We start from the raw sequence: 20,847 nt of genomic DNA on the forward strand, positions 1-20,847 counted from the left end.
ATTAGTTATCAATTTTGTACCTATATTTTCTTTATAATTTTTGCGACCTTGTTTGTTTTTGTTGTTCATTTTTTCTCTCTTTCTTTTCCTTCTTCTTTTCTTTAACATCGTATTTTTGAAATTTCAAACTCTACTCTAGATTTTAAATTTTTGCTTTTATGTATTTGTTACCAATTTTGTACCTTTAAGAACCCAATCTTCAGTACCCATTTTTCACTAGGGAGCGAGATTACTGGCTTAACTGCTCTCTCTCCCTTTGGACTCTCCTTTTTCTCTACCAGGTCGCCTGTGTCTCCTCCCTAACCCCTCTCTACTCTACCCAACTCTGTGAATTTCTGTGTGTTCCAGATGGTGGAGAACACTTAGGGAACTGATTACTGGCTGGATCTGTCTCCCTCCTTTTCATTTCCCCCATTTATCCTCCTGGCCACCTCTGCCACCTTCTTCCTTCTTCTCTTCTCTGTATAACTCTGTGAACAACTCTGAGCGGTCCAGTTGTGGAGTGCACATAAGGAAGAGATTACTGAATAGGCCACTCTCTTCTCTATTGTTTCCACCTCATCTCATTCGGGTCACCTCTAACTCCCTCCTCACTCTTCTCTTCTCCATATAATGCTGTAAACCACTCTGGGCGAAACAAGTTTCAGGGCAAGACATACCAAGCAAATTCTCCAGCAACAAGGAACACAGCCCTGAGCTCCAAGATACAGGCAGCCCAAGTCACCCCAAAACCATAGACATCCATAACTCATTACTAGACATTTCATTGCACTCCAGAGAGAAGAAATACAGCTCCACCCACCAGAACACCAACACAAGCTTCCTTAACCAAGAAACCTTGACAAGCCACCTGTACAAACCCACACAGAGTGAGGAAATGCCACAATAAAGAGAACTCCACAAACTGCCAGAATACAGAAAGGACACCCCAAACTCAGCAATTTAAACAAGATGAAGAGACAGAGGAATACCCAGCAGATAAAGGAACAGGATAAATGCCCACCAAACCAAACAAAAGAGGAAGACATAGGGAATCTACCTGATAAAGAATTCCAAATAATGATAGTGAAATTGATCCAAAATCTTGAAATCAAAATGGAATCACAGATAAATACCTTGGAGACAAAGACTGAGAAGATGCAAGAAAGGTTTAACGAGGACCTAGAAGAAATAAAAGAGAGTCAATATAAAATGAATAATGAAATAAATGAAATTAAAAACACTCTGGAGGCAACAAATAGTAGAATAACAGAGGCAGAAGATAGAATTAGTGAATTAGAAGATAGAATGGTAGAAATAAATGAATCAGAGAGGATAAAAGAAAAACGAATTAAAAGAAATGAGGACAATCTCAGAGACCTCCAGGACAATATTAAATACACACACATTTCTTAGAGCCTTAACAGGTAAATGATTTGCCAATGTTTCTCCATTCTATTTTTTCATTCTTTTAATAGTGTCCTTTGACATACAAAAGTTTTAAATTTGGTTAAAGTCCAATCATCTTTTTTTTTTTTTTTCTGTTTCAGTTCCCTTCCATTGCTTTACACAACACACACAAGTCACTTAATACATGTTTTTAAAAAGTGGAATCTGTGTGAAGTGAAAGTGTTAGTCACTCAGTCGTGTCCAGCTCTTTATGACCCCACACACTATACAGTCCATGGAATTCTCCAGGCAAGAATACTGGAGTGTGTAGCCATTCCCTTTTCCAGGGGATCTTCCCAAACCAGGGATCAAACCCAGGTCTCCTGAAATGCAGGCAGATTCTTTACAGTCTGAGCCACTAGGGAATCTTCATGAACTTCTCCCCAAAACAAATGGGATTTAATTCTGAAATCATGGAAATACAGGTCAACAATATCTCATTGCTGATGGTAAAATCCAAAAAGCTACTGAAATGAAAAAAATTTGTTTCTCAGTTGAGAGTAAAGTCTGTCTAAATGGTCATTAAGTTATACATGGTTTTTGTTTATCCCTCTGAGTGGGAATATTTGTCTATCTTGCAGTAGAAATATTAATGTGTTGTGTTATGACTTGTTTATTCAGATCTCACTGAATCTAATAATTTGCATATGTACTGAATCGCTTTTCTAAAATCCAAAATATTCTGAATTTTCAAGCTATCTTCAAAAGATTAAGTATCTTGCAAGAGATTCTGAGAGGCTTGTGAATCTGCAGTGACAATAGCAATTTACAGTGGTGTAATACCACTTAGTTTCTAAAGGAATTTCCTGTATATTATCTCACTTGAGCACCACCAAAAATTTTGTAGAGGGTTTTATTCCTATTTTACAGATAAGAATACTGGGATTAAAAGAGGTTAAATGATTTCCCAAAGGTGATAAGGTGTAAGATCTGAACGACTGGATTCCAGGTCTTCCAAATCCCAGTGCATAAAACAGATTCATTCGGTCCAGTGCATAACTCAGAAGGGATCTGCTAATGGAGTTGACCCCTTCATGAAAGCTGATTCTCTTAAAAAAAAAAAAAAAAACACCAAAAAACTAGTAGATATTGATTATATGAAATAGACTTAAAGTGAGGTGGGAAAAAATGTAAAAGTAAGAAGACATATTCAGGAAAATGGAAATAGACATTTATACTATAGCTCATACTTACAGAGTTCTAAACCCTCAGAGACACATTATGGAGACTGTACTGTTATTATCCCCAATTAGAGCTAAAGAAACTGAGGCCCACTTATATATTAACTTGTCCTCGATACCTAGTTTAAGTAAATAGCAGAGTTTGCTTCCAGAGTTAGTGTTAAAGTTACTATTCAGTATAATTTACACTACTGATATCATGAGAGAAGTTTTAAGGCAAAAACATTAACACAAGTAAGCATTTTTTAATTATTCAGGGATGTAATTCATAATGGGCTTCCCTGATATCACAGTTGGTAAAGAATCTGCCTGCAATGCAGGACAACCTGGTTCAATTCCTGGTCAGAAAGATCTGCTGGAGAAGGGAAAGGATACCCACTCCAGTGTTCTGGAGGGCTTCCCTTGTGGCTCTGATGGTAAAGAATCCACCTGCAACACGGGAGACCTGGGTTTGATCCCTTTGTTGGGAGGATCCCCTGGAGACCGGAAAGGCTACCCACTCCAGTATTCTGGTAATTTATAAGGATGAATGTTTTGAATATGATCACAAGGCAAAGCAATTAGAAAAAATAAGATGAACTTCATGATAAAGGCTAAAAGTCAATTATATAAACTGACAGTAATATATTACTTTGTCTTTGACAGATATTATACATTACAATTCATTACATGGATTATGTTCATATATTTGTATATGAAACTCTATTTTATTTATACAAAGTCTATAGTTTGCTTTCACATGCTTATGGAATATTTCAAAATTTGAGCAATGTGACTTAAGGAAAATATCAGAGTCCTTTAAGCAGATGTTTTAGAGAATATACTCTTTAACTACAATAGAAGATAATTTTAAGTTAGTAACATTAACCACATTCCAATTATCCTTATCTAAAGAAATCAACAAAATTTCCCAAATACCTGGAAATTTAAAACAAGCACACCTAAAAGTTTTGCCAAAGAGAGAAGCAAAGCTGTTATAATAATAACAATAATATACCTAAAAGCGTATGGTATTTATTCTAAGATGTATAAGGTAGAATACTGATATGATTGAGTGCTTTTATTATTAATGGGAAGATTAGGATAAATAAACTATGCTTTATTTATCCTCTGTGTGTCTCTGACACACAGAGAGACACCTACACACCCACTCATGCAAATCTAAGGATTAGGTACTAGTAGAAAATGAACAGTTTACAACTTGAGATAAGAGTATATTTTTTTTGAAGATAAATCATTGACAGGTTTATTTATGATAAAAGAAATACAAAAGCTCACTATTATAAAATGGTGGATAAAAATCACACATAAAAAATGGTTTTTAAACTGACTAGGCCAATAACATAAAAGATATTTAAAATGTGACAACAAACAAATACACTCTATCACCAGATAATTTTTCAAAAAGTTCTAGCAAACTACCAAGGATAGATATGTCTACATAATTTAAACAAAAAATATCAAAGTTTAGAAAATAGAAAAATAATAGGAACTATTCAAACAGTAAAATAATATATTTCACTATAATTTTCCAAGATTTAAAAATAGCTGTGCTACCCACTATCTCTGAGCCTATTAAGGAAAATAATGTATCTGGCTGATGCATGTAAAAATGGATTGCATTTTTATCTGTAGACATTTGCTACAGAAATACTCTAGGACAAGTGAGTCAATAATACATATCTAAGCATTTGATGTAAGAAAGTAGTAAAAATAAAGTGTGTACTCAGACATGTGTATAGGGATTTTTATTACAGCGTTGCTTTTTTAGTATCTAATAATACCACTATAGTTAAATCAATTTCGGTGCATTCTTACATCTATACAGTAGGCTATTATGAAACTCATCAAGAGAGAGGATATAGAGATCTATTTATTGATATGGAAATAGCCTCATCATTTACAGGAAAATACAGGTGATATAAAGTTTTTCCCACACACTTTTTGCTTATTCAAATAATTTTATGTACACCCACACTATTATTCTTGCCTGGGAAATTCTATGGACAGAGAAACTTGGCAGGACCCTGTGTCCATGGGGTCGCAGAAGATTCATACATGACTTAGTGACTAAACAGCAAATTATTTATTGATTATAATAATGGCCAAAATTAGCGTCCTTCGCATTTGCTAAACCCCCACTAGAAAGGAATGATTGGTAAAGCCTGGTTCATCAAGTGGCTACAAGCATAACGGTATAGAAGGACATTGCTAAAAGTAGGAGTGTATAAGCAGATAAGCATAAACCCTGGAGGTAGAGTAAGGTATGTTTGATGGTTGGTCTGGGTCAAATGAGAAATGAAAGAAATCAGGTTTATGGTCAGTTACACTGGCTTGTTCCTGCATTCATCATGAGCAACCTGTGTTTATCTGGAAATTTGGTCTTCTGGACTGAAAAACCTTTTTATTTTTTTGTTCTTCCCTGGCTTCAGCAATTCTCCCAAGCCAGGCTTCAGCAATACATGAACCACGAACTTCCAGATGTTCAAGCTGGTTTTAGAAAAGGCAGAGGAACCAGAGATCAAATTGCCAACATCCGCTAGATCATCGAAAAAGCAAGAGAGTTCCAGAAAAACATCTATTTCTGCTTTATTGACTATGCCAAAGCCTTTGACTGTGTGGATCACAATAAACTGTGGAAAATTCTGAAAGAGATGGGAATACCAGACCACCTGACCTGCCTTTTGAGAAACCTATATACAGGTGAGGAAGCAACAGTTAGAACTGGACATAGAACAACAGACTGGTTCCAAATAGGAAAAGGAGTACATCAAGGCTGTATATTGTCACCCTGCTTATTTAACTTCTATGCAGAATACATCATGAGAAACACTGGGCTGGAAGAAGCACAAGCTGGAATCAAGATTGCCGGGAGAAATATCAATAACCTCAGATATGCAGATGATACCACCCTTATGGCAGAAAGTGAAGAGGAACTAAAAAGCCTCTTGATGAAAGTGAAAGAGGAGAGTGACAAAGTTGGCTTAAAGCTCAACATTCAGAAAACGAAGATCATGGCATCTGGTCCCATCACTTCATGGGAAATAGATGGGGAAATAGTGGAAACAATGTCAGACTTTATTTTGGGGGGCTCCAAAATCACTGCAGGTGGTGATTGCAGCCATGAAATTAAAAGTGCTTACTCTTTGGAAGGAAAGTTATGACCAACCTAGATAGCATATTAAAAAACAGAGACACTACTTTGCCAACAAAGGTCGTCTAGTCAAGGCTATGGTTTTTCCAGTAGTCATGTATGGGTGTGAGAGTTGGACTGTGAAGAAAGCTGAGTGCTGAAGAATTGATGTTTTTGAAGTGTGGTGTTGGAGAAGACTCTTGAGAGTCCCTTGGACTGTAAGGAGATCCAACCATTCCATTCTGAAATATATCAGTCCTGGGTGTTCATTGGAAGGACTTCAGCCAAAGCTGAAGCTCCAATACTTTGGCCACCTGATGCGAAGAGTTGACTCATTGGAAAAGATCCTGATGCTGGGAGGGATTGGGGGCAGGAGGAGAAGGGGACGATAGAGGATGAGATGGCTGGATGGCATCACCGACTCAATGGACATGAATTTGGGTAAACTCTGGGAGTTGGTGATGGACAGGAAGGCCTGGCGTGCTGCGATTCATGGGGTTGCAAAGAGTCAGACACGACTGAGCGACTGAACTGAACTGAACTGAGACCCACTTGACTCTTTTAGAAACATCTTTTTGCATAATTGACACAGTAAGATTCGGTGATGGTTCCTATAAGAGCCTCTGGCACCCATTTGACATTTGACAAATGCCTCTTAAATTAGCGTAGGACACAGCAGGTGCTTGAGCTAACTCATGGTGTTTTGTCTGCATCTTTGTAAACAATCTCTTGAGACTGTTTTCAGGCAGGCACACACAAAAACAATTCCCTGACTCAATATATTATTGAAAGTGTTGATACAAGATTCATCAATCAACAGAATCTGGACCCGTGTCAATATTTTGTATGATCCCAACTTTTGACCATTACAAAGAGTGATTGCTCTGAACATCCAGTATATGCTTTAACTTTCCTGTTTGAATACAGCTGCAAGATAGATTCCAGGAACTGGTCAAATACATGTAGATGCTGAGCACTGTTTGTTGCTTATCTGTAGTTCTTCTGTTGGCTATTTATACATCTTCTTTTGGGAAATTTCTATTCAGGTCCTTTGCCCATTTTTCCATTAGTTTTTGCTTTTTTCTATTAAATTGCACGATTTCCTCACATATCAATATTTTGGATATTAACCCTTTATCAGATATATGGCTTGCAAATATATTCTCTGATTTTATAAGTTGTTGGCACACTGTCAATTGCTTCTTTTTCTGTGCAGAAGCTATTTGGTTTGATGTAATCCCGTTTGTCTGTTTTTGTTGTTGCTGTCTGTGTTTTTGGTATTATGACCAAAAATCATTGGCAAGACTAACGTCAAGAATATTTTTACCTATGTTTTACTATAGTAGTTTTACAGTTTCAGGTCTTATATTTAAGTCTGTAGCTCATTCTGTGTTGATTTCTGTATATGGCATGAAATAAGGGTAGGGTACTTTGATTCTTCTGTGTGTGTATATCCAGTTTTGCCAACACTATTGGAGAAGGAAATGGCAACCCACTCCAGTACTCTTGCCTGGAAAATCCCATGGATGGAAGAGCCTGGTAGGCTACAGTCCATGGTGTCGCAAAGAGTCGGACACGACTGAGCGACTTCAGTTCACCTCATTTATTGAAGAGACTATCCTTTCTCCATTGTGTAGTATTGATGCCTTTATCAAACATCTAGTAACTATGAATATGTGAATTTATTTCTGGGCTTTCTATTCTATCTCTTGGGTCCATACGTCTGGTTTTATGTCTGCACCATCCTGTTTTGATTACTATTGATTTGTAATATGGGTTTCCTTTGTGGCTCAGCTGGTAAAGAATCATTTGCAGCAAGAGACCTGGGTTCAATTCCTGAATTGGGAGGATCCCTTGGTGAAGGGTAAGTCTACCCATTCCAGTATTCTGGCCTGGAAAATTACAGTCCATGGGGTCACAAAGAGTCAGACACATCTGAGAAAATGATTAGAATATTGTTCAACCTTTAAAAAGAAGGAAATCCTGCCATTTGTGACAATATGGAGGAATCTGGAGCACACTATGCTAAGTAAGCTAGACACAGAAAGACAAATGCTGTTTTGAAATCAAAGATTATCAAAAGCATCCAAATCCAATGAGGTTATCACCTCACACATGTTAGGATAGATATTATAAAAAAGATAAAAGTGTTGGTGAAGATATGGAGATAAGGGAATTCTTGTACACTGTTGATGGGAATGTAAACTGGTATAGCCATTTCAGAAAACAGTATGACAGTCCTGCAAAAAATTAAAAACAGAACTCCCATATGACCCAGCATTTCCACTTCTGGGTACATATCCAAAGGAAATTAAATCGGAATCTTAAAGAGATATCTGTAGCCGCATGTTCGTTGCAGCATTATCCACGATGGCCAAGATACAGAAACAACTTAAATGCCAGTGGATGAGTGAGTGATGAAAACATGGTACATCCATGCAATAGAATATTACTCAGCCTTTAAAAAGAAGGAATCCCTGTCATTTGTAACAATATGGATGAATCTAGAGCACATTATGCTAAGAGAAATAAGCTAGACAGAGAAAGACAAATGCCGCATATCATTCATATGTGGAATCTTGGTCAATCAAACCATAGAAGCAAAGAATAGAATGGTGGTTGCCATGAGTGGAGGGTAGATGAAGGATAAGGAGAAGATAGCAGTCAGGAGCTACAAAGCTTCAGTTCTACAAGATAAATGAGTTTTGGAGATCTAACGTGCAACATGGTGATGATAGTTAGTATATGTTGTATACTTGAAATTTGCTAAGAGAATATATCTAAAATCTCCTCAATACACACACACACACACACACACCCAATGGTAATTATGTAGAAGTGCCTGCTCAGTCACTCAGTTGTGTCCAGCTCTTTGAGACCCATGGATTGCAGCTCACCAGGCTCTTCTATCCATGAGATTTCCCAGGCGAGAATACTGGAGGGGGTTGCCATTTCCTCCTCCAAGGGATCTTCTCGACTCCGGGATCAAACTTGTGTCTCCTGAGTCTCCTAACATTGGCACGCAGATCCTTTACTACTGAGACACCTGGGAATGGGTAAGTTATTTAGCTTGATTGTGATGCCTTTTTCATAATGTATCCATAAAGCAGAACTTCAAGATATATAGCATGAATATATATCGTTTTTATATATCAAAGATGCCTCAATATATTAAGCTAAAAAAAGAGGGGAAAATATATGCATGCTGTAAATCTCCTTCTCTTTGTCTTAGATTTTCCTCTAGGTCTTTCTACCATACTTAGTATTTATACCCTTCATTCTGTGATAGTTAGCCTATTGTGCTTCTAGACATTGCAGAACAAAAATTGAGGAAAGTTTATTTGAAACAATATTTCTACATCTTGGCACTATTAACAGTAACTGCAATAAATTGTCATGAAATCTGGTGAGTCTCCATGGACTTTGTTAACTTTTCAAATTAAACTTTATTATGTTTTATAGCTTCACATTGAGATTTTACAATGCTGTCTTTAGTGAAATTACTTTATAGAACAAACCCTGTGAACTAAATTAATTATTTTAAAACTTAACCCCATGCAGAAAAGTTCCCTGGTTCTTAGATGAAAACATGTGCAATGAAAATTTAAACCACCTAAAGATTGCTGAATAAAATGTATTTAATTTATTTATTAAGAATATTATGATTTTTAATAAAATTGGTATTTAGACAAAAATTTCAATGATCACAGAATAACCAGATGATTGGAAGTATAACATATTTTCCTAGGTTTTGCCTCTATTACTTAGATCAACACTGAGCTCAAGTAAAGACATTATTTTTTCGCTAGGTAGATTACTTACTACAATAAGTTGTCTTATAATGAGTCAATATAGTTCTTCATAGACATGAAAGAATGGTTGCAATGAGTATTTTCCAGTTGAAGAATAAAAATACTTAGGGAAATAAGAAAAGTTAAGTCAGGAGTTTTATTTGTCTCCTTGACTGAGTTTTATAATAAACATTAAAAGTAAAGGAATTGGGAGCCAAACTTCATGGATGACTGATAAGAAAATAATCTATGGGATGGATTCATCTCACAACATGGAGATCAACTTCAAGGAGAGGTGTACTGATATGAAGTGAAATCTTACTTACTATTAGATTGGACTTAAGTGAAGCTGATAAACATGCTTTATATATGCATACTATATTAATTTATGTAATTCTCTGTAAAGGGGACATTCCTAGAGTTCTTTAACCGTAGAGTTCTAATCTCGAGGGATTTGTTTTCACAATCCTAGTGACTACATTTTTCCTTAAAGCTTTATGGAAATATAATCCAAATATCAAATAATTCATCAATTTAAAGTATACAATTTGATGGTGCTAGTATATTCATATAGATGTAACCATCACTACAATAAATTATCATTACTTCCTAAAACCACGCTGCCCCAACTAACAGTTACTCTCTCCCCGTTTCTACCTACTCTACCATTCCCTGCCCCCCAGTTCTTGGCAATCACTAGCCTACTTTCTGTCTATATATTTGCCTATTCTAGACATTTCACATAAATGAAATCATAAAAGATGTGATGAGAGTTAGCAGAACATTTTTAAGATTCATTCATGCTTATTTTGTTCCTTTTTATTTCTAAAAAGTATTCAATTATATTGAAATACCACATTTGTCTCTTTAATAGTTGATGGACATTGAAGTCACTTCCATTTTTTGGCTATTATGGGCAATACTGCTATGATCATTAATGTACTCTTTTTTTTTTTTTTTGGCATGGACATGTTTTCATTTTCCTTGTTATAAATGTTTGTCCTTTATTTTGCTTTTAGTCTGTAATTATCTAGTTTGAGTATGATGTAGCTGAAAATAAGAGAAAGAAAAAAAAATCCTCAATACATTATACAGAGGTACAAAATTTTAAAAGATCAGATTCAGTTCAGTTGCTCAGTCATGTCCGACTCTTTGCGACCCCATGGACTGCATCACACCAGGCCCCCCTGTCCATCACCAACTCCTGGAGTTTACTCAAACTCATGTCTATTGAGTCAGTGATGCCATTCAACCATCTCATCCTCTGTCATGCCCTTATCCTCCTGCCTTCAATCTTTCCCAGCATCAGGGTCTTTTTAAATGGGTCAGTTCTTCACAACAGGTAGCCAAAGTATTGGAGCTTCAGCTTCAGCATCAGTCTTTCCAGTGAATATTCAGGGTTTAATTCCTTTGGGATGGACTGGTTGGATCTCCTTGTAGTCCAGGGGACTCTCAAGAGTCTTCTCCAACACCACAGTTCAAAAGCATCAATTCTTTGGCGTTCAGTTTTCTTTACAGTCCAACTCTCGCATTCAGACATGACTACTGGAAAAGCCATAGCTTTGACTAGACGGACCTTTTTTGGCAAAGTAATTTAAAAGATGAGAGCTCTTTAAATTATAATTAAAATAGTTTGCATTTCCAACCAAGGAAATTGCAAAATTTGTTCAATATACTCAATTTAAGAACATAAGAAATGGATGTACTCTATGTTTAACATACTTTCACCAAAAAAATGACATAAAATCTCATTCTGCATAGATACCTAGTTGCCAAGTCCTGTTGACTATCTTTACAACATCTCTTAAAGCTATAAATACCTCCTACTCCCTATACTGACAGCAGCTGTGTGTTCTCTCTAGAAAAGCATCATAGTCTTTATGTTCTTTTCTTTTCATGTATATCCCTTCTATAACTTTGCTATTCTGCTAAAATGCAATAAAAAACAAAACCATAGAAAGCTCTCAATGTTTCACTATTGGCCACAGAATAAAGGGAAAAGAGGCAAAATGTAAATTGTGGTAGTCCATTTCTTGGATACCAGCTTCAGACTGAACTGGTTTATTGAATTCATAAATTGAATAATGAATTCTGAAACACATTTAACCAGTGTCCTAGGGCTTATATTCAACACAAAGTATATATGCCTTTAGTCATTGAGTTAGTCCACATTCTAGGAGAAGCAGATGCCAAATAAGATTAAACATATAAGACATTCATTAAGGGAACAACTTGTGAGCAAAAATTGGGATGAAGCCAGGACAGGAGAGAAGTGCAGTCAGAGCATGATGCAGGTGTGATCTCAAGTGAAGGAAGGTGATGGGAAAGCATCTCATTCTGCAGTGTACTTCTCAAGAAAATTAGACGATTGCGTGTGTGTGTGTGCTTTGTCACTCAGTCGTGCCGACTCTGTGACTTCTGCAGCCTGCCAGCTTCCTCTGTCCATGGGATTCTCCAGGCAAGAATATTTGAGTGTGTCTAGACATTCTTTTCTCTTGGAGATCTTCTGGACCCAGGGTTTGAACCCAGGTCTTCTGCATTATAGGTGGGTTCTTTGCCTGCTGAATCACCAGCCAAGATTATCAGGGGACTTCTTAAGCCAATGTTGCTTCTGAGAGAAACACGGTGTCTCCAGAAATGGATCTGAGATGGCATCTCTGCTGTGTCCAACACCTAGCTGGCAGTGACTGAAACCATGAACCTGCAGCAAACATGATGTTGAATTTTGGTGTACGAATACCTGGACCCCCATAGCTAGAGATAAAAACTGCATTGTCATGACTGGCAAAAGTGAACAGTGTACCCTCAAAAAGAATGACAGTCATCTAGATCATGCTCTGGGGATTGTTATAGCCAAGAAACAACTGGAGGAATCTCCATACAGGCAACTTCTGTTTTGCCTCTAGGAGATAAATTTCTGGTTGAACAAATTAAAAATATATATCTCTCATGGTACATCACCTCTGGGTAATTCATTCATTATGGTCTACTCAAAATAGAAGAGCAAGTTTAACACAAGTGTGCAAAAGTGATTATCCTGTTTTACATTCCAGTTACCAGTGTATCAAAGCTTCAGCTTTCTACAAATTTTCACCAACACTTGGTAATGTTAATCTTTTAACTTTTGACCGACCAACCTAGGAAGTGTGACTATTTATTCTGCTCCATTATCTCTTCATCTATATTTATGCTGATACCTCATTGTCTTAATTCCTACGATTTTAGAATAAATCTCAAGGTCAGATAATTTTTGCCTCCAACTTTACTCTTCACATTATTTTTAGCTGTTATAGAGGTTCTTTCTACTTCAATATAGATTTTAAAATTTAGTTTAATTTCTATAAAAAAAATCTGGTGGGATTTCAGTTGGGACTGCATTGAAACTTTAGATAAATTGTGAGAGAATCAGCATCATATACATTGAATCTTCTGTTCCATGAATACAGGGTGTCTCATCATTTATTCAGTCTCTTTAATTTGTCTTAACAGTATACTATAAGTTTAATCAGACAGCCCTTATAATTTTTGTCAGGTTTATCTTAAGTATTTTATACTGTTTCATGCTGTTAAAATGATATTTTAAACTTTGATTTTTTTATATTCTTTGATGCTGTCATTGCTTTTTGTATGTTGGTTCTGTGTGCTTACTTTAAACCTATCAAATGACCAATTAGTAATAGTAGTTTTTTAGTAGATTCCTACCATTGTATGTTTTCTATGTAAAATGTCAAGTCACCTTTAAATCAGTACAGTTTTACTTCATTTGTTGTTGACAGGATGATTTTGTGGAGATATGTTCAGAATGGATGATTTTGCCTTGTTCCTGATCACAGAGAAAAGTTTCAGGTTTTCACCATTAAGTATATTGTTATCTATAGAGTTTTTGTTTGTTTGTTTTATAGATGCCATTCATGAGACTGAGAAAGTCTTAAACTATTGCTGGAATTTTATCTGGAAGGCTTTGCAATTTGTCAAATGTTTTAGCCACTTTTATTGAGATCGCCTTGTTATTTTCATTTTTAGTTTGTTAATATGATGGCATTCTTGGGATAAAACCTACTTGGTCATGATGTATGATCTATCTTATATTTGTTGGACTTAATATTAAATAATAAGGTCTATATTACTTAAATTTAAATAATAGTAGAAAATCTCATTTACGTAGCATATTAGGTGGTAAAACCATATGTCATATGTCAAACCACAGTTTCACTTGCTATTTTCCTTCCGTTCTTTGTTCGTCATGTCTGGTGGTATAGATGTAGCGGTGATAAATTATGTCTGCTTTTGTATGTCTCAAAAGTCTCTACTTTTACTTTTCTTTTGAAAAATATTTTCACTGGAGATAAAATTCTAGGTGGACAGGATATTCTTTCTGTACTGAAAAGATGTTATCTACTCTTTTTTATCACTCACTTTTTTTAATGACAACAAAACACTGCAATTTCTTTTTTTATTTTCCTTTGAAAATAATGTTATTTCCCCTCTTCTGGATGCTTTTAACATTTTATGTTTATTATTATTGGCTTTGAGCAATTTGATTGTGACATACTTTGGTATAGATTTGTTTTGGGTTTGGTGAACTTCTTGCTTCTATGGATTTATAGTGTTCATCAATTTGCAAAAACTGACCATTATTTTTTCAATTTTTTTTATGTTCCCTCCTTCAAGAATTCTAATTCTACATTTATTAGGATTCTTAAAGTTGTCTTACAAATTCTCTTTAATTTTTTATTTGATTATTTCTCTGTTTTTAATTTTGGATAGTTTCTTTAACTGTCTTGCTTCTGTGCATGTCTGGTGATTTTAGATTGGATGTCTGACATTATGGATTTTACCTTTCTGGTTGTGGATATTTTTGTATTCCTATACATGCAAAAATTCCTATAATTATTTTTGAGCTTTGATCCTTATAATAAATTTCTTGGCTCTTAGACTAATAGATGGCTTGTATACATAGACCTGGTAAGAACTAATGGTTGGGAAATGCCAGGGGCTGTTTAATAATATGACTGCCTAGAAAGATTCCAAAGGAATTATGTTTGTGATGTTTATTTGTCTCCTGCCAAAATGTAAATATAATTATTAAGGGGCCATTTAGTACACTGCAAGTTACAAGTGAATATAATGGGAATATTTTCTTTGAATCTTTAAGATCTAGATTCACTTGTCTGACTCCATCACTCGCAATGATAGTTGCTGTTCAGTCACTAAGTCGTGTCCCACTCTTTGTGGTCTCATGGACTGTAGTGTTCCAGAATTCACTGTCCTTCATTATCTCCTGGAGTTTGCTCAGATTCATGTCCATGAAGTCACTGATGCTATCTAACTCTCTCATCCTCTGCTGTCCTCTTCTATATTTGCCTTCACTCTTTCCTAGCATCAGGGTCTTTTCCAATGAGTCAGTTCTTCGCATCAGGCGGCCAAATTATTGGAGTTTCAGCTTCAGCATCTGTCCTTCCAGTGAATATTCAAGGTTGATTTCTTTAGGACAGGCTGGTTTGAGCCCCTTGCAGTCCAAGGGACCCTCAAGAGTCTTCTCCAACACAACAATTCGAAAGCATCAATTCTTCAGCGCTTAGCCTTCTTTACGGTCCAGCTCTCATATCTGTACATGACTAGTTCACACATTTAATATTTCTCTATAGTGTTATATTATCCCCTAAGCAAAATGATACAATTGTCTGATTCTTCAGATTATTAAAAAAATGTAAATATAAAACGAAGACTATCAATTGCTTTGAAACATTAAAGTTAAGTCATAAACCTATATCTTTATTTTCCTATGTGTTTTGCTGTTTTTTCATTTTTTCTTTGTCATTCCCATCATTGACAGAGTCCTGCTTGGACAATCTCTAAGGCATTTTGATATTTTACTGACCTTCTGTAGTCTTTTTAATTATTAGAGATTAAAAGACTACATGGTTAAGCCTCTTTGTGGTATTGCTGGACCTCTTGCTGATGGAAGAGTGGATCTGCTTTTTAGTGGTTACTGAAAGGCATTTAGTTTGCAAATCAGGGTAAAGACCAAGAAAATTTATGCTCAGCACTGTGATGTTTCAAAGTAGTACCAGAGCTAACCTTCTGTTTTCTTTTCACATTTGCTCATACCCACAGGGGAGTGAATATTTACTATCTTACAATGAAAAGACTAATACCTGTCCAGCTGAGTAATAGTTTATAGTTGTATTTACCTGACTTTAGTCTAGTGAGGTAGACAACTTCGAGCTTCAGGAAAAAAAACAAAAAAAAAAAAACAAAAAAAACTTCACATAAGCCAATTGGAAACAAGAAAAAAGAAAAAAAGAAAAGTGAAAAAAGAACTGTGTGTATATTGTGTGAAGATGAAGTTCAATGTAAGCTGAAAACAATAATAGAAAGGATTCATGATTTGTTTCTATTCTATGAGCATCTAGTATTATTTGCTTATATGGAATGTCTATCTTTGCTGACTTTCTTTGCAAGAGAAAACTATGTTTCTTTAAAATAATCAAATCAAGTTTTGTTTATGAGACTTCAAAAATTATACTTATTGGTCCTTTTAAAATCATTAAATGTTTAAAATGGCTTTACTTATGAAAGATTTTGCTTTTCAGGATTCTCAGTTAATAACTTCAGACACATTCTTTTGAAGAGATAGATCTGCTAATAACACTTTTTGGTTCCTTCTTATTTGTAGAGACACATGTCCCGAAATGATCCAAGAGATTTTCCATGCTTTTCTAAAAGCAACATCTTCCTCATATATTAGAATATTGAGTAATAACAGTGCTCTGAAGCATTAACTATCATATTATTCCTAGACTCAGTATTACCTATTTTTGTTCTAGTTATGGTAGCTTTTATAATATGTAATTTATTATATGTTATATATTTTTCTTATTAAAGAATGTCTATTTTGATGTAACTCTTAATTCTTTCACTCCCAGATGAATCATATTTAAAGACTCATGTAGCAATGTATTAACTTTCTGTAATGAGCAGTTTATCAAAATTTTTATTGACTCTGATATAATGGATTAATAAAACAACTTTGCACTGCTTCATAAAATAATGCCACAGTAAGTTGTTAATAGTGAAAAGAGAAAGTATGGGCTTTGAGGCAGAAACATTCTTGGTGGAATTATGAACCCGCCACTCTGCATGTCACGTGTTTAAAAACAGCATACTTCGGACAATCAAGTTTTCTGCTTTGTTTTTGGTGAATCTGCCTGCCCTGAAATGGACCTGCTTTCTTTGAGCAGATCATGGGAGCAGATCATCCTGCATAAGACAGAAGGGGGATCACAGCACAAGCTGTATAATTTTCTCAAAGAGATTTTCTCCTGACATATTACTTTTTGTTTTGCACTCTCTTTATATTTGGAAATTTCACATTACAGTAAACATAGGGCAGTATAAAAGTAATTCACCCACCATTGAACATTCTTTCCAAGCTAACACTGTGAGGTATAATAAACATAATATTATTTACCCACCAAAAATAAAATCTAAGGAAGAGTAGAAAATGAATGAAAGCCTGAATGAAAATTCATGGCAAATTCAAGGCAAATGAAAATTCATGATCTTTTGTTCATACAACTTAGGTATCTGTCTACAGAGATTTATGATACAGAAAGAGACAAGAGAAATATGAAGAAATTACTGAGAGGGGAAAATGCAAAAGGAAAACAGCAGAGCACTTTCTCTTTGGGTAACAGGATAGAGGCAAGCAGCTGGAACAGTAACCAAGAGAGCTGAGCACTGGGAGAAGGTGCTGGCCATGAATCTGATATGGTAGCAGGTTTATACAAGACAAACAGAACAGTCTCAGTCAGAGGACGAATCCAAAGTACAGTCAAGAGAAAGACAAAGGTCCATACTAAGAAGAATGTCATTGAAATATGTATAATATCATATATGAAACCAGTCGCCAGTCTAGGTTCGATGCATGATACTGGATGCTTGGGGCTGGTGCACTGGGATGACCCAGAGGGATGGTATGGGGAGGGAGGAGGGTTCAGGGTGGGGAACACATGTATACCTGTGGCGGATTCATTTTGATATATGGCAAAACCAATACAATATTGTAAAGTTAAATAAAATAAAATTTTTAAAAATTAAAAAAAAAAAAAGAAAGAAAATCAAGCATTAGAGCTAAAAAAGGAGACAAGGTAATTACGGGCTCCAAATGTGGGAAATTTCAGATCAAGTCAGGATGCAGGATCCAGAGCAGATTGGAAGAAGGGGTTCAGAATTGGGTGCTGGAAGCCTCCAAGACAGTGGTGACCGCATCACGTGGCAGCTTCTTAGAACTAGTCACTTGGTATCTCTTGCCAGCTGACCCTCTAGTCCAGCCACCAGCCGTACTGAATTTATCTCTACTTTCAAAAGGGCCTCAGCAAGATTGTTGAAGTGAACCTGGGAAGGTGATAAGCAATATGAGAGGCAAATAATACTGGAGGAATTTGTTAGAGCATGACATGGTTCTGCGTCTGTGTTGGTAGAGCATGACACGATTGTTTGGGGAAGCCTGTGTTTACACAGTGCCCTCAATCTGTTCTTGAATATCTCCTAATATGAAAATTCTTCAGCATCCTTCACTATGAAATTATGGGAACCTAAAACGTGATGTAAAGGAAAGCTGGAATCTGATTTTTTTTTTTTAAAAAGAAAACCAACAAAAGATAATGGATACTATGATACATTGCATGTCAACATCTTTTTGGTAATCTTATTTCATTTCCTGAAGATTTTCATGTGATTGCCCCACAGAGAGGTGAGGGAAAATGGAAAGAAGGCTGACGTGGCATGGGAGAATTTAGTAGGAACAAGAGAAGTCTTCTAGCGGTGGACGATAGGGTGAGGAAATTCATGTTCAAAAGAGGACGCAGCATGGCAGGAGGTGAGAGGTGAGTTCTCCAAGCCTCCTTTGCGCTGAACACCTTTAGGACAGAAGAGGAGAGGAGCAAGTGGAAGCTCCCAGGTAGGTTTAGGAAGCTGTGCGAAGCTCACGTGCAATGCCCTGCCTCCTCTTTTGTGGCGGCTGGAAGCCTTTAGAGAAGTCTCACGTGTGGCATGGTCCCATTACCACGATGGTGAGAGCCGTCAAAGGAGCAGCATTCTGGAAGGAGGCTCAGGTAGGTGTGCTAAATAGCACTGCAGGTGGCTAGTGCCCGGATGCACCATGGGGGAGATACAGAAATTAGGGAGGGTAGCAAAGCATCAAGCATATCTATGGGTCCGAGTAAGCCATGATTCAGGGAAAAGCAGGCATGCCATATAACCAAAGGCTATACTGTAAAGGACTATGTATTTTATTTTTAAAATATCATTATCATTTATTCTTACCATACCATGGGTCATATGAGATCTTAGTTCCTTGACCAGAGTTTGAACCTGTGCTCCCTGCATTGGGAGTACTGTTGTTGTTATTTAGCTGCTGACTCTTGCAACCCCATGGATGTAGCCCACCAGTCTCCTCTGTTCATCAGATTCTCCAGGCAAGAATACTGGAGTCGGTTGCCATTTCCTTTTCCAGGGAATCTTGCCAACCTAGAGACTGCGCCTGTGTCTCCAGCAGTGACAGGAGGATTCTAACCACTGCACCACCAGGGAATCAAAATCTCAATCACTAGACTGCCAGGGAAATCCCAGGACCATTTATTTTATCGTGGATGCCATCCATAGACTGCTCTGTCTGGCTCCTCTCAAGAGAACTGACCAGCACAGGCAACCAAAACCTACACGTGAACTCCTCACAGTATCTTGGAAAGGCAGAAGGAACACAAGCACATTTTTAAGAGGAGAAAAATAGCCTTAATGTGAACCTTAAGTTACACAGCATTTTCAAAAATGCATATATTGTAGGCAAACAAGATAGAGTTACCACTAAGCAACAATTTCCCATGGGGGAGAAATGCATTTATATTTGCTTTTTAAAAAAGCACTTTCGTGAGTGCCTAATGAAGCTGTATGTGTAAAATATGCATAAGGAGGACAAGAAGAGATTTAAGGTCAAAGCTCAAAATAAAATGTTGTTTGTTTAATCGCTTTTCTGCAATAGTAAGCAGAAGCAAACACAAAAGTTTCTCTCTTCTATCTCAGGTGTATTTACTAAATACATTTGTCAGAAATTAAAGTTTATGCATCTTTTACATTTTCATCTTCATTCTTTTTCTCTCTTTTCTTTTTTGCTTGCCCCTCCCCCCCCCCCACCCTCCTCCCACACAGACTCCATCCCTACTCTTCTTTTGGACAATATTAGGATGCCTTAATCTGTGTATTTTTTTTTTTTTCACTATATTAACAGCTACAAGGATGGGGCAAACCTGCTCTTCTAGTGGAATTCAAAACCACTGAAGCATTTGTCCACAACTTAAGGCTCAGGAAGAGATTGGCCAGTACGAAAATAGCAAAATACTAGAATCAGAGATATTGAGACTTGAATATGTCCAACCCCTTGGAAGTGTGTGACTATTTCCCAGTCATTTAAGCCCTCAGCCTCAATTCCCATCTCTAAAGTGGGGGCAATGACAGCACCTTTCTTACAAGACTCTTATTTGTATCATCTTAAATATTCATCTTAAACATGCCTCACTCATACTCAATAGGTAGAAACAAGATGATAATCATGCACGATGCAGTCACTGGAGCTAACACCAGTTGTATGCAATGGTTGGTTGGAAATTGAATCGCAAAGAGACAAATATGATTTAAAGAATAAAAACAGACCACAATCTTAAAACTGTGAGGCACTTTCCCAAAGTAATCTCTGGTGATGACAGGCCATAAAACCTTGTAACTTATTCAGGGAAAGTCTATGCCAAATTGTTGTGTTTCTCACTGTATTTGTTGTAACTCTTTTCTGAAATTTGCTCTTCATGTCAGTCTGAGGAACAACTTGCTCTATGGTTGGATGTATGATTATAATATTTATGAGTGATATTTAGCGGTAGCATTTACATTAGTCACAAAGTTATCCTTCAAAACTAAGTTGTTACAATTAAATGAACAGTTCACCTCTAACATCATAGCAGGCCAGGAAACAAAGACACTGGAAAATTAAGGGCCTGGAGTCAGTATTTTGACTCAGGGTGTTATGAGACAGATAAAAGGGTTTCACAATATCTGTGGGGGAAAACTGAGCAAAAATGTGAAAGGATTTTTGTAGCTAGTAAAACAAACATCCCTTCAGGCTTTGTTTTGTTGATTCATTAAAGATGACCAAGATTCAAGGCAGAAATGATTGCACAGACAGTAGTTCATAATATTGTAAAGTGCATAGATAGACACAGTAAGGTGCATAAAGATCGAAATGGGGGATGGCAGTCTA

The sequence above is a fragment of the Bos javanicus genome, chromosome 10 (assembly GCF_032452875.1).
Source record: "Bos javanicus breed banteng chromosome 10, ARS-OSU_banteng_1.0, whole genome shotgun sequence".
Classification (NCBI taxonomy): Eukaryota; Metazoa; Chordata; class Mammalia; order Artiodactyla; family Bovidae; genus Bos; species Bos javanicus.